General features: G+C 46.8%; 1 protein-coding gene across 2 annotated transcripts in view; it reads left to right on the forward strand.

Moving 5' to 3' along the window:
- SPECC1 (sperm antigen with calponin homology and coiled-coil domains 1) overlaps window positions 1–13,006 on the forward strand; it is a 191,328-nt gene that overhangs the window by 143,368 nt on the left and 34,954 nt on the right. The gene's annotated exons all lie outside the window — the stretch shown is intronic.

Below are 13,006 nucleotides of genomic sequence, written 5' to 3' on the forward strand. Positions count from 1 at the left end.
AAAAGTTCAGCAGCACTGGAGGAAGTATTACGATGTCATGTCATAATTGGCTTTATGCCCGACAGTCCTATTATTGGCTCAAACAAATGTGGAGAGAATGGACTTGAAAGCTTTGATCCCGATATTTGTGTTTCTGAGGGAGCTGGATAAAAGGCTGATAATGGAAAGAATCCCAAAGGACTGCTGTCTTTCCCTTGAGTATTTTGTAAAGTGCAGTGTGGTACTAAACGTACAGCTGTGGAGAGCACATTTTGTATGGAACACGGCTTCTGCAGCAAATGTCCACCGAGGTTGCTGTAATATGTTGTGTAATGACAGCATCAGAGAACTTCCGTTGGATGGGCTAGGTTCTGTCTATGTAGATGCCCTAGTACATTCATACTGGTTTAGAGCTGTGGTCTCATTGTTGAAATGTACCATGAATCATCTCACACATCTTGTTTTTTCTAGCTACTTGAGAAGGCTCTTTCTGATGAGATTTTGCAAGCTGTTGACCTGTCTGATCTGACTGGATACCATGGGCGTATTGTGAAACAGAACTAGGGATTTTCCCTTTGGTCCTGTTCAGAATTTCCCCTCATCCCATGCTATGCAGTGGGCTATGCTCAGGTTGGCTGCTGCCCTTCATTGATCAGGTCATTGTGCACAGTCAGTGAAACACTTTGGGATAACAGGTACTATAGACAGCAACGAAGGGTCCTGTGGCACCTTATAGACTAACAGAAAAGTTTTGAGCATGAGCTTTCATGAGCACAGACTCACTTCATCAGATGCTGGTCTTGGAAATCTGCAGGGCCAGGTATAAATAAGCCAGAGCAAGGGTGGGGATAACAAGGTTAGCTCAGTCAGCAAGGGTGAGGCTTACTACCAGCAGTTGATCTGGAGGTGTGAACACCAAGGAGGGGAAGCTGCTTCTGTATTTAGCCAGCCATTCGCATTCTTTGTTTAAGCCAGAGCTGAGGGCATCGAATTTGCAGATGAATTGTAGCTCAGAAATTTCTCTTTGGAGTCTGGTCCTGAAATTTCTTTGCTGTAGGATAGCTACTTTTAAATCTGCTGCTGTGTGGCCTGGGAGATTGAAGTCCTCTCCTACTGGTTTTTTTATATTGCCGTTTCTGATATCTGATTTGTGTGTGTTTATTCTTTTATGTAGAGACTGTCCAGTTTGTCCGATGTATATAGCAGAGGGGCATTGCTGGCACATGATGGCATAAATTATATTGGTAGATGTGCAGCTGAATGAACCCACAATGGTATGGCTGATCCCCACCCTTGCTCTGGCTTATTTATACCTGGCCCTGCAGATTTCCAAGACCAGTATCTTCTGAAGTGAGTCTGTGCTCATGAAAGCTCATGCTCAAAACTTTTCTGTTAGTCTATAAGGTGCCACAGGACCCTTCGTTGCTGTTACAGATCCAGACTAACACGGATACCCCTCCGATACCAGGTACTATAGAAATACCCAGAATACCATGTGACTTGGGAACTGTATAATAAGATAAATGACGTGTCCTTGCTAATTATAGCCCTGGCTGACTTCAGTTCCAGGCAAGATAATGGCATGGCTGATACAGGACTTGATTAATAAAGAATTAAGGGAGGATAATATAGGTAATGCCAATCAACCTGAGTTCATAGAAAATATTTGGTGTCAAACTAACTTTATACCTTTTTTGGTGAGATTGTAAAATCAGTTGATAAAGACAGTAGTGATATATTTTATTTGGACTTCGGTAAGGTGGCTGACTTGGTACTGCACAAAATTTTGATTAAAAACTAGAGTGAAATAAGATTCATTTTGGTACACGTTACCTATCTTAAAAGCTGGTTAACTGAAAGGTCTCAATATGTAATTGTGAATAGAGAATCAACAGCAAGTGATTGTGTTTCTAGTGGGGTCCCACAGGGATCAGTTCTTGTCCCTACACTATTTAACATTTTATCAATGACCTGGAAGAAAATGTAAAATCATTTCTAATCAGATTTGCTGGTAACACAACAACAGAGGGTGTGGTAAATAAAAAAGAGTACAAGTTGTCAATAGAGTGATTTGGATCTGGGCACAAGAAAGCAATATGTACAGTAATACAGCTAAATATATACATGAAGAAACAAAAAATATGGGCCATATTTGACAGGGAAGCAGTGATGCTGAAAAAGATGTGGAGATTGATCCGGTGAACATGAGCTCCCTTTATGATATTGTGGCCGAAAGGGCTAATGCAGTTGTGAGATGCATAAACAGGTGAATCTTAGGTAGGAGTGCAAAATGTATTTTACCTCTGTATTTGGCTGATAAAATAGCTCCTGCAATACTGTGTCCTGTTCTGGTGTCCGCAACTCAAGATAGATATTGCAAAAACTGGAGTGTGTTCGGCACCAAACCATAAGAATGATTGAATAATTGGAAAATGTGTCTGATAGTTAAGACACTACCAATTCATGGTCCATTTTGGTAAATTTCCTGGTCAGAGGATTTTAAAAATCATAAAATTCATTATTTCATCTCTTTAAATATAATAGTTCAGGGTGTTGTAATCGTAGGAGTCTTGACCCACGGAGTTGGGGGTGATTTTAAAGTTATGTAGGGGTGGTTGTGGTACTGCCACTCATACTTCGCTGCTGTTGCTGATGAAAGCACTGCGTTCAGAGTTGGGCATCTAGAGAGGGGTGGCAATACCATACCATGCCATCCTTGCTTCTGCAGTGCCAGCAGCAGCAGCACAGAATCAAGGATGACATGGTATGGTATTGCTACCCTTCTGTGCTTGTGCTTGCAGCTCTGGGCCACAGTAAGCACCCAGCTCTGACAAGAGTGCAGAAAGAAGGGTGGCAATACCCGAACCCCACTAAAATAACTTGATGAGCCCCTCACAACTCCATTTTGAAACAGGACCCCCCAGTCTGAGAAAGGCTCCTCTCCCCTGCAAACTCTTTATACAGTAAATGTTTTATATCTGGCATTCTATTATCCAGAACTCTCAAATAACCGGCATTTGAACCATAAATAACTTTTAGTTACGTTTTCCCTAAGTACAGTGTAGTGAAAGTAAATATGAATACATACAGCAAATACACTATAAGTTTACAGTGTACAACACTACTGTCATTGGCAAATAAAGTGCTCTGCATACATTTTGTTTGTTTCTTAATGATGAAGCTTGGTTTTCCTTTAGTGTTATGAATTGCTAGGTGTACCTCTCTGTTATCCAGAATATTTGAATGTCCAGCATCCTCCTGGTCCCAGGGCTCTGGATGTGAAAGAGTTTGCTGTAGTATAGGGTTAAAGCACACAAAAGACCAGATTTTAGGGTCCGTGATGTGTTCTTTATGGTTGTGAATTTGATAGGAGAGACTCAAGGAACTCAGTCTGTTTATCTTAACAAAGAGAAGATTAAGAACCAATTTGACCACAGTCTGTAAGTACCTACATAAGGAACAATATGTGACAATGGGCTCTTCAGTCCAGCAGACAGGGACATAACATGATCCAGGGTGTGGAAGCTGAAGCTAGCCAAATTCAGATTAAAAATAAGACATCACTTTGTAACAGTGAGGGTAACTAATGTAGGAACAATTTATCAATGGTTGTGGTGAGTTTTCCATCACTGGCTCTCTTTAAATCAAGATAGGCTGGTTTTTTCTTATAGATCTGCTCTTTGAGTTACGTGTGGAACTTTTCTGACCTGTGTTGTACAGAAGGTCAGACTAGATGATCAGAGTGGTTCCTTCTGGCCTTGGAATCTATGACCGTGAGGTTAAATCTTTGCTGTATAACGCTGGTAGTGGTGTGCAGCGCATGCGTAACTACATGCCACAGTGAAAAACAAGCTGCATCCACACTGCAGTGTATATCTGCACACATCAGGGAGAGGCTCTGATTGGGGAATACATCAGTGAAAGCCTCTGGCTGGGGGATGCATCTGGAACCTATATTGTACGTCTGCCTCTGCCAAAGCTTTTCCCCATTGCCAGAGCCTTTCACTGTAGCAGGGAGCTGCTGGAACTTTTCCATGCTGCCTCTCCACCAGGGACACTAAAACAGTTAACCAGTTAAGCTTTTTGACTTAGGGTCTACTGTCCAGCCTGCTTTTTGGCCCCGCTGCAGTCACAGCCATATGGCCCAGCTGCAGATGGGAAACTGGTCCCACTGTCGCCTTGAGGACCGGTCACCAGTCTGACTATGGCCATGGGGTCCTGCCACAGCCAGGGCTGCTCCATCTTGGTATATGTGGCAACCAATGAGGTTCACCAACACAAGCCAGTTAACCAGTGAGCATGCCATTAAACCACTTGCTTACTGGTATGCCCACCAGTTAACCATTTAACATCCCTGCACCTCGCCACACAGACTTTCTCTGTGGCAGTGAAAGGCTGCAGCAGTGGGGACGCAGCAGAGTGCTGCACTGCTAAAAACAGGTATGAGGACATGGGAGGCATTGGTTGGGTATGCAGAGAACCATGTAGGGTACATAGCCACAGGATTCAGACGTGTCTTTACCCTTTTCACCTAGAAGAGCTTCTGCTGTTTATAACTGTGCTAAGGGAACGTTCAGTTTGTGTACTCCACATGATATGGGGAGACGTGTGCAGTGTAGATGTATCTTGCTAAACTATTCTACCCAGTGCCAGTTTGTAAGCATTTTATAAATTGTGGTGCGTTCTAATTCCTTACCACATTCTGCCATGAGGCAGGTCCCGAGGATGTAGGACGAGAGGAGTTCAACCTGTATTAGAGAATTATACAGTGAAGGCATTACAGTTTTGCAGCTCATCCTGACAACTGCTATTGTATCATTGCTCTGAAAGTTTTAGAATTGGTGCCTGATGACAAAGCTTCAGCCCAAGCAAAAGCCACACCATTCTAGTAGTCTTGGCTGAACTTCGTAATGCACAGAGAAACTGTGCATCTTTGTGTGTCATTTGTTGTAGGCAGTCTCTACTGTGCTTGGGTAGATGTAGTTTGTGTTTGACAGAAACGAGCCAGGTTGGCTTGTGGCTTCTAGCTGCACTTCGGGGTTGTAATAGGCATTTAGAACAAGATGAATTGTTGTCTGTACACTGAGTGCATGAGATACTTTGTAATGTTGATATTTTTCTTTCGTAAGAATAATAGTGTTTGTTACTTAGGATAGAAGACAAAATGACTTGTTGTGAAATGATCCAGAGGCAAAATGTTCACAAACTATAAAACACATATTTTTACCTAAACAAATACTTTTTTCTTTCCCTAGCTAGCTCCTTTAGGAACCTTTAGCTCATGGAGCTAGTACCTTAGAAGAAGGAAGACACTAGCTTTTTCCTTTGCAACAAATTGCTTTGGAAACAGTTTTATATTTGTGTGGTAGTGCCTGCTTTCTTACACTAACTGATTTATCCTCCCATCAGCTGCTTTGGTTAAGCTCACCCATCCTCCATGTGAAATCTAACTATATATTTTAGACAGTTTACCTGTTTGATGAACTCCTCCTCTTACATGGTAAGATCTAGGTCCACCACATTCCATATACAGCTTCCTCTTACCATAACTTAAAGCAACATTAAAGTTTGGTTGTGCCAGGGAAATGGGATATGCCTGGCCTGGGATTGCTTCTCATAAAACCAAACAGAAAAGAGACAGAAGCACCAAATCAAGTACAGTCTTCCGAATTGAGATAACAGAGTGAATGCTGAGAGACTGACCCAGAGGTGGAAGGAAGCTGGTGTGCTGCTCTGGTAAGAAGGAGCCAGCCAGCTGGGGTGCTTTAGCTGCAGGAGGAGACAGTGTGTGCTCACAGCCCTGATCCTGGGACTCTGCTACAGGCTGGTGAAAGGGGCAGGCTAGGGGTGTGCCCCACCCCCCAGATGCCCTTTAGCGAGGCAGAGGTGCTGAAGCTCCCCAGTGCCCAGGCTCGTTCAGGGACATTGCTTGCTGTTCCCCTTCAGCAAGAGCACAGTTTGCTGCATTCCTCACTCTGGCTGGCGGGGAGCAGGGGCAGATGAGCTGTGCACTTTGCTCCCACTCCCTCACAAGGACAGGAAGGAGAATAGCAAGCAGCTTCCGCCCCCCTTCCCCACACCCTCTCACCCCCGACCTGATTCCTGCAGCCCGCCCACACCCAGCTCCTGCCCTGAGCCCCCAACATCCCAAGTCTCAGCTCAGAGTCCTGCACCCCGCACATCCCCAATCCTGCCTTGAGCCCCTGACATTCCACTTTACAGTCGTACCCCGAGATATGCCCAGTCGAGTTATGAGAGTTCGACTTTACAAGGAGTTTAATTTAACACCCCTACTTCAGCTTATGAGGCATTTCTTCGCATTTACAAGGACCGATGTGGAGGCTGGCGGCTCTGGTAGGCAAGCACTGAGGGGATGGAGTTGGCCACATTGGTCTTGATGAAGAGGCCATGCAGGGGGGCGGCAGCACCCTGTGAGAGAGCAGCAGTCTGGTGTGGAGAGGCAGACTCATCCGAATCCCGGCAGTAGATCATGCCGCTCTGCGAGACGTGGATGCTGGGCATGTAGCCCATCCCGGCTCTGCTGCAGCTGCTCACTCCCTGGGCGGCTAGGGAATCACCGCTGCCCACCCTGTGCAGCTGTGCCTCGGGCGCCGCTCACCGTCTGCGGTGCTCCCTCCCATTTAGCGCCTGGCTCGCCCACCGCTGCCGCTTCAGTGGGCGCCAGCAGGGCCTCTCCACCGCGCAGCCCTACACGAGCAAGGCATTGCCCCTCGCCAGCCAGGGGCCCCCTGTGCCTGCCTAGCTCCCCGTGCAGCCAGCCCCTGGCAGCGCCCCCTCCTCACTTAACCTAAGCTGCGCTCAGGCCAGGCTACCTCCCCGTGCCCTGCCCGCCCCCTTGCACTGGATTTAATGGGATTTGGTGGTGTTTTAGCATAAATGGGTGTAAATTTTGGGGCTCAGGAACACACAAAATTTTTTCCCATTGAAATTAATGGTAATTACATTTTCGACCTACAAGAATTTGCCCTAAGAGGGGTTTTTCAGGAATGAATTACCCTCATAAGGCGGGGGAAGACTGTAATTTCTTACAAATACTGTTGTATCACAGCCCTTCCCAACCTCTGTCCCGGAGGCCTTCCCTCCCCCAGGGAGGGTGAGGTTTGTGATACAACAGTACCTGTAAGAAATTTAAGTTACTTTCACCCCTGGACTGAACCAGAGTTAGCCAGAAAAATGGGATGAACCTGGAAATAAGATTGTTTCTCAATAAACCTTTCAAAAAAGAGACAAAATGGAGAAATTTGGAGTAATGCTCTGTTTTGGCACAGCTAGTTCAATGCTTAAGATTTGAAAACTAGTTGGAAATGTTATTGGAAACCAAGTTGACTGGGTAAACATGCTAGTAGATGGATAAATTATTGCTGTGCTCATTTTGAGTCAACAGTGTGATGCTGTTGCAAAAAAAAGCAAACATGATTCTGGGATGCATTAACAGGTGTGTTGTGAACAAGACACAAGAAGTCATTCTTCCACTCTACTCTGCGCTGGTTAGGCCTCAGTTGGAGTATTGTGTCCAGTTCTGGGCCCTGCATTTCAAGAAAGATGTGGAGAAATTGTTAAGGGTCCAGAAAAGAGCAACAAGAATGATCAAAGGTCTAGAGAACATGACTTATGAAGAAAGGCTGAAAGAACTGGGCTTGTTTAGCTTGGAAAAAAAGAAGATTAAGGGGGAACATGATAGCAGTTTTCAGGTATCTAAATGGGTGTCATGAGGAGGAGGGAGAAAACGTGTTCTTCTTGGCCTCTGAGGATACAAGCAGCAGCAATGGGCTTAAACTGCAGCAAGGGAGGTTTAGGTTGGACATTAGGAAAAAGTTCCTAACTGTCAGGGCGGTCAAACAGTGGAATAAATTGCCTAGGGAGGTTGTGAAATCTCCATCTCTGGAGACATTTAAGAACAGGTTAGATAAATGTCTATCAGGGATGGTCTATACAGTACTTGGTCCTGCCATGGGGTAGGGGACTGGACTCGATGACCTCTCAAGGTCCCTTCCAATCCTAGGATTCTATGATTCTATGATTTTGTAAAAGGCCAAACTGAAGCAAAAGGATAGAGTGATTTGTCTTCAGGACATGCATCCACATTGGTAGAGCCAGGATTAGAATTCATGTCTTTTAAGTTTCTGGTCCTATCCTCGATTCAGAATGCCATGCTGCCTTTCCATATAGCTGTATGTTCTGTGCAGGACTGCAAGCATGTTTGTACTCCATTGCCCTCTGACCTTCTGAATATCTCCAGGTCTCAAAGTTTGGCTTTGCTATCTGGTCCTCGGCAGATGCTGTATAAATCAGAATATGGGGCTGAAAAATATCTGTTAGAATAGATCAACAAGCCCATCCCTCTCAGGTGGAGTGGGATTATTCTCTATGATGTTGTCCGATTTTTAAACTTACATGTGATGAGCTTTCTCCCGTTCTCTTGGGAGCCTCTTCCCCAGTTGTTGGAATCTGTTTACTCCATCATCATCTTCATCATTGAAAATCAAGCATCAGTCTCTTGCAAGGCTCTTAAGTTAGGAGTCCAGTTGCATATTCAGTTTATGTTCATCACTAACAAGCTTGTCAGGCCACAATGCTTTTGGTGCTCATGTGACTGATGGCCATTTGTTGGATTCCATTCTAACAATCAGTCCATACCAAAATAGCTGCTGAAATCAAACCATTGCTAATGGAGGTGGTTGCTCAGTTCCTGGTGTTGTCAAGACGCTTGGTAAAGAGCAGCTGAGGAAGACTTACGAGAATCAAAACTATCAATCTGGTGCACTTCAGCCTTCCTCAGCACACACATTTGGCTTCCATTCCCTGTCACAGCTTCCCCACAGAGACTGCTGAAGAGTCCAAACCCTAGCAGTAGTTGCTGATACTCTATCAAGCATCATTCAGCATGGCTTCTGGTGCTGCCCATGTTAGAGCTCATAGCTACAAGCTCTTCCACGTTGTCAGCCAACACTCCTGCTTCAGAAAAATGGTAGTGTATTTAGAGGCAGTAACATGCCTTTGCCAGTGTATACAACAACTCACACTCCACAGGTACTAGCCCCGGAATAAGATAGCCAAGAACTCCTGTGCTACAAGAAAACAAAAGACAAAGTTGTGTTTTTTCCTACCATGAACCCAAGTAGTGGGGTTAAAACGTGTATGCTGGATAGCAGACCACACATGAGGCATGCAGGGCAGTCGGGTCTAGTTATTGTTGTTCCTTTTGGACGTAGTCTCTTGAGGAATCATATTTGTGGTTCAGAGGACAGTGAAGCCCATGGGTTAATTTACAGTCCCTGGAGTGATCCCCCTACTGACCTGGCTGCACAAATGGTGTTTCAGAGGGAGCTGGACAACAGTTTTGACCCCCTGCTCTGGTGAGGCTTTCATCTCTGTGGCCACCCTCCTGTTACTGTCTTTGCTGAACAAAGTCATTTACCTGGGGTAGTTTTTAGAAAGGGCAGTCACACTACCTGCATACGCACCAGGAGAACCAGGAGAGGCTCTGCTTGGGAGGCTGCCAGTGGGTTTATCACTCCCAGGGAAAGTTTTCAGAGCAAGGTCTTAAAGGGAATGCACACATGGGAGAGGAGCAGATAGGTTCATTGTGTGGATTTCTATCCTCTCCTCACTTTGGTTCTTCCTCTCCCCTCCCCCGCCCACTGCCCTACTTAGAGTTCAAGACCGTTTCTTTTGGCTGTCTTCATCAGTCTCTCTCTCTTTCCATGTCCATTGCATTCTCTACGGTTTGCTTCCCCGTTGAGCTGAGGCCTGCCTCCGCCCTACTGATATTAAGCTCCACATGGAGCCTTTTTGATTCCCAAGTATGAGGAACTGAAGTGAGTTGGAGAATGCCATCCTCTCTCCTGCTTCAGCTGCTGCCCTTGGTGGGAATGGCACCACAAAGGCGGCTTTTGTGCGGACTCAGGTTAATATGCATGTCCACTTTGTATCTTCCCTTCACATTAGCAGAGATAAATATGAGCAAACCCCATCACCTTGGTCATGGTGACTTCCTATTATGTTTCCCAGCATCAGTGCCTTTTGTTTTTTTTAACAAATAAGAGGAGCCAGTACTCAGCCAGCTTTTCTCCCCCTGGCTCTGCCCCAAGCCAATCCCATGGCTGGGGCTGCCAAAGTGCCGGCACTCAATACCGGCAAGTACCAGCACAAAAAAAGGCACTGCCCAGGATTCGACGCCCTTGCTTATCAAGAAGGACTGAATGCAGCCCAACTCAAACCCCATCAGTCAATTGATTGCTAAGAGGAATGACAGGATACAAGGCTTTCCATCTGACAACCTTACTCCATTTATAATAGCTGAGCCTGATGCCTCTTAAATTCTGTGTCTGTTGGATAATTTCTGATTTGAGTTACTTGGCTTGGGTAGGAGACTCTTTTCTGTTTAAATTACAGGGAGATGAGATTTGAGCAAACTGGAGTAGAAGGGCTGAAGCTTTTGGTATAGACCAGAAGCCCTAATCTGTTGGATGGTCACCTTGTCATGGTGAGCAGGCTTGTGTGTTCAAGTGAACCCAAGAGTGATGCCGTGGGGAGTCTCGTGCTCCCAGCAGGGTTACCCATGGCAGCAAGATCAAGGCAGAGGGTCCAGATGAAGAATGATCCTAAAGGTCCTCAATGGCAGAACAGGTAGAGGATAGCCAGGGTAATGCTACAATGGCTGTGAAGGTGGATGACGACTGCAGTGGACAGAAGCCTTCCAGTTGTTGTGGATCCCATGCCATTGAACCTGGGCCTTCTATCCATCAGGAACTGTGTGTTGGCTGCAGTGCAACACTCCCCCCATGTTAAAAGAAGTCATGCACAGCTTCTTCCTCTGTATACTACTCTCCTAAACTTAAGCCCTGTGGTGACTGATGAATGGCGACAGGAGTAGGATTGTGCAATCTGGAAGCTTTTATTCATGGACCAACATGTAGGCAGCGGATGTATGTGTGTTGCAGTCATTCTGTTTAGAGGACTGAGGTGGTAGAACGATCTGGCTGCTACATCTATCTGCTCACCCCCTGGGGAGGAGCTCAAAAAGGTGCCCTAAACATGGTAAAAGAGCATCAAAAACTGCCCTGCATCCTTCCAACAGCTACCAACACCTGCCCCTTATCTGCAGCTCCAGAATTGGGCTGATCAGCCATCAACAGATTCACAAATAGGGTGATATGAAGACATCCTACTTGTTATCAAGTGACCACCAAGAGAGACCAGAAGCAACTACCATCCAAATTCCAGATTCCCCCAGTGAGAGAAGGGCTGCTTGGCTAGGAGAGTGTCTGGGGATGAGTCCCAGAGACCTATGAATAAAACCTCATCTTGTACTATTAGTAGAAATGTACATCCTACTCTGACTCTCCCCCCATGCTCCTTGTATTGACCTGTGAGAACATTCCCTTTGCTTTGATCTCTAGCAACTTTCGTAGGAGAAAATGTCAGTACACGTGGTGAAGGAGACCCAGAGTGACACTGAGAGAAGAGTAACAAAATTCAGTAACAAACTGAAGGGTCTGACTAATAAAGAAGGACTGAACAAGTCTGTAGGGTTTTTTATGCTTATTGCTTAGCCAAACTGTCTATGATCTGTGTGTGGTATTTCTAAAGTAGATGCACTCAAAGCGGGTAAACAATGAAGAGGAAGAGAAGTTATTTAGAGATATCCAATTAAGTGGGATCAAATGAAATAAAAGGGAAAATTAGGTTTAATAACCAGAAGAAATCCATGATAGTGAAACCTATTATGCTGTGGGATAACCTCTCGTATGTAATGGTTGTGTCCTTGTTAGGGACACTTAAAGCTAGACCTGATGAAGCATGAATACAGTCTTCCCCTGCCTCACGAGGGTAATTCGTTCCTGAAAAACCCCTCTTAGGGCGAATTCTCCTAAGTCAAAAATGTAATTACCATTAATTTCAATGTGAAAACATTTTATGCGTTCCTGAGCCCCGAAGTTTACACCCATTTATGCTAAAACAACACCAAATCCCATTAAAATGAACACAATTACTTCAATAGTTAACATTTAGTTATCATAGCGCAAGCTAACAAGGCATTTTCCCTTCATTAATTACTCTATAATATGGCTGTTTACCTGCTTTCAGAGGGCTGTCCCAGGTTCAGAGACAGGGCTGCGAGGGGAACGGAAATCTAAGAGTGCCTGGGAGGAGGGCACAAAGCCGGGTAGCTGCCCACGTCTGCAGAAGCGGGGCCAGTGCAAGGGGGTGGGCAGGGCAGAACAGGGCATGGAGAGGCAGCCCAGCCTGAGCGCAGCTTAGGTTAAGCGCAGAGGGGGCAGTGCCAGGGGCTGGCCACGCGGGGAACTAGGTAGGCACAGGGGGCCGCCGCTGGCAAGGGGCGATGCCTCGCTCGTACGGGGCTCCGCGGCGGAGAGGCCCCGCCAGCAGCGGATGAGGTGGCAGGGGCAGGAGAGCCAGGCGCTAAATGGGACAGAATGCTGCAGGGGGCGAGCAGCGCCCAAGGCACAGCTGCTCAGGGCGGGTGGCGGCAGCCCCCTAGCCACCTGGGGGGGCGAGCAGCAGCAGCGGGGCCGGGATGGGCTGTGCGCCCAGAAACCACGTCTCGCAGAGTGGAGTGATCTACTGCCAGGACTCAGACAAGTCTACCTCCCCACACCGCGCCGTCGCCCCACTGCACGGCCTCTTCGTCAAGACCGACATGGCCGACTCCATCCCCTCAATGCTCACCTACCAGAGCCGCCAGCCTCTGCCCAGCCCTGGCCCACACTGCCAAGAGCGCAGGGAGCCCGTGTCCGCTGGCCGGGCTGGGGCACACCGCTGCTGCAGCACCAAAGTGGAGACCCAGACCAGCCACAGCAGGGTCAAGGTAAAGGTGGGGGTGGGCCAAGGTGCCCGGGGCGCTGGCTCCGCAGATTGGCGCTGTCCCCTCCTCTCCCAGCTCCAGAGATGGGCACCTGCTGTGGCTGGCCAGGGGCTCTGGGAAACCACCGCCGGGCACTGTGGAGAGATGCGCCGGGCAGGCAGCACCTGCAGGCAGCCA

Source organism: Carettochelys insculpta, chromosome 19, assembly GCF_033958435.1.
Source record: "Carettochelys insculpta isolate YL-2023 chromosome 19, ASM3395843v1, whole genome shotgun sequence".
NCBI lineage: Eukaryota > Metazoa > Chordata > Testudines > Carettochelyidae > Carettochelys > Carettochelys insculpta.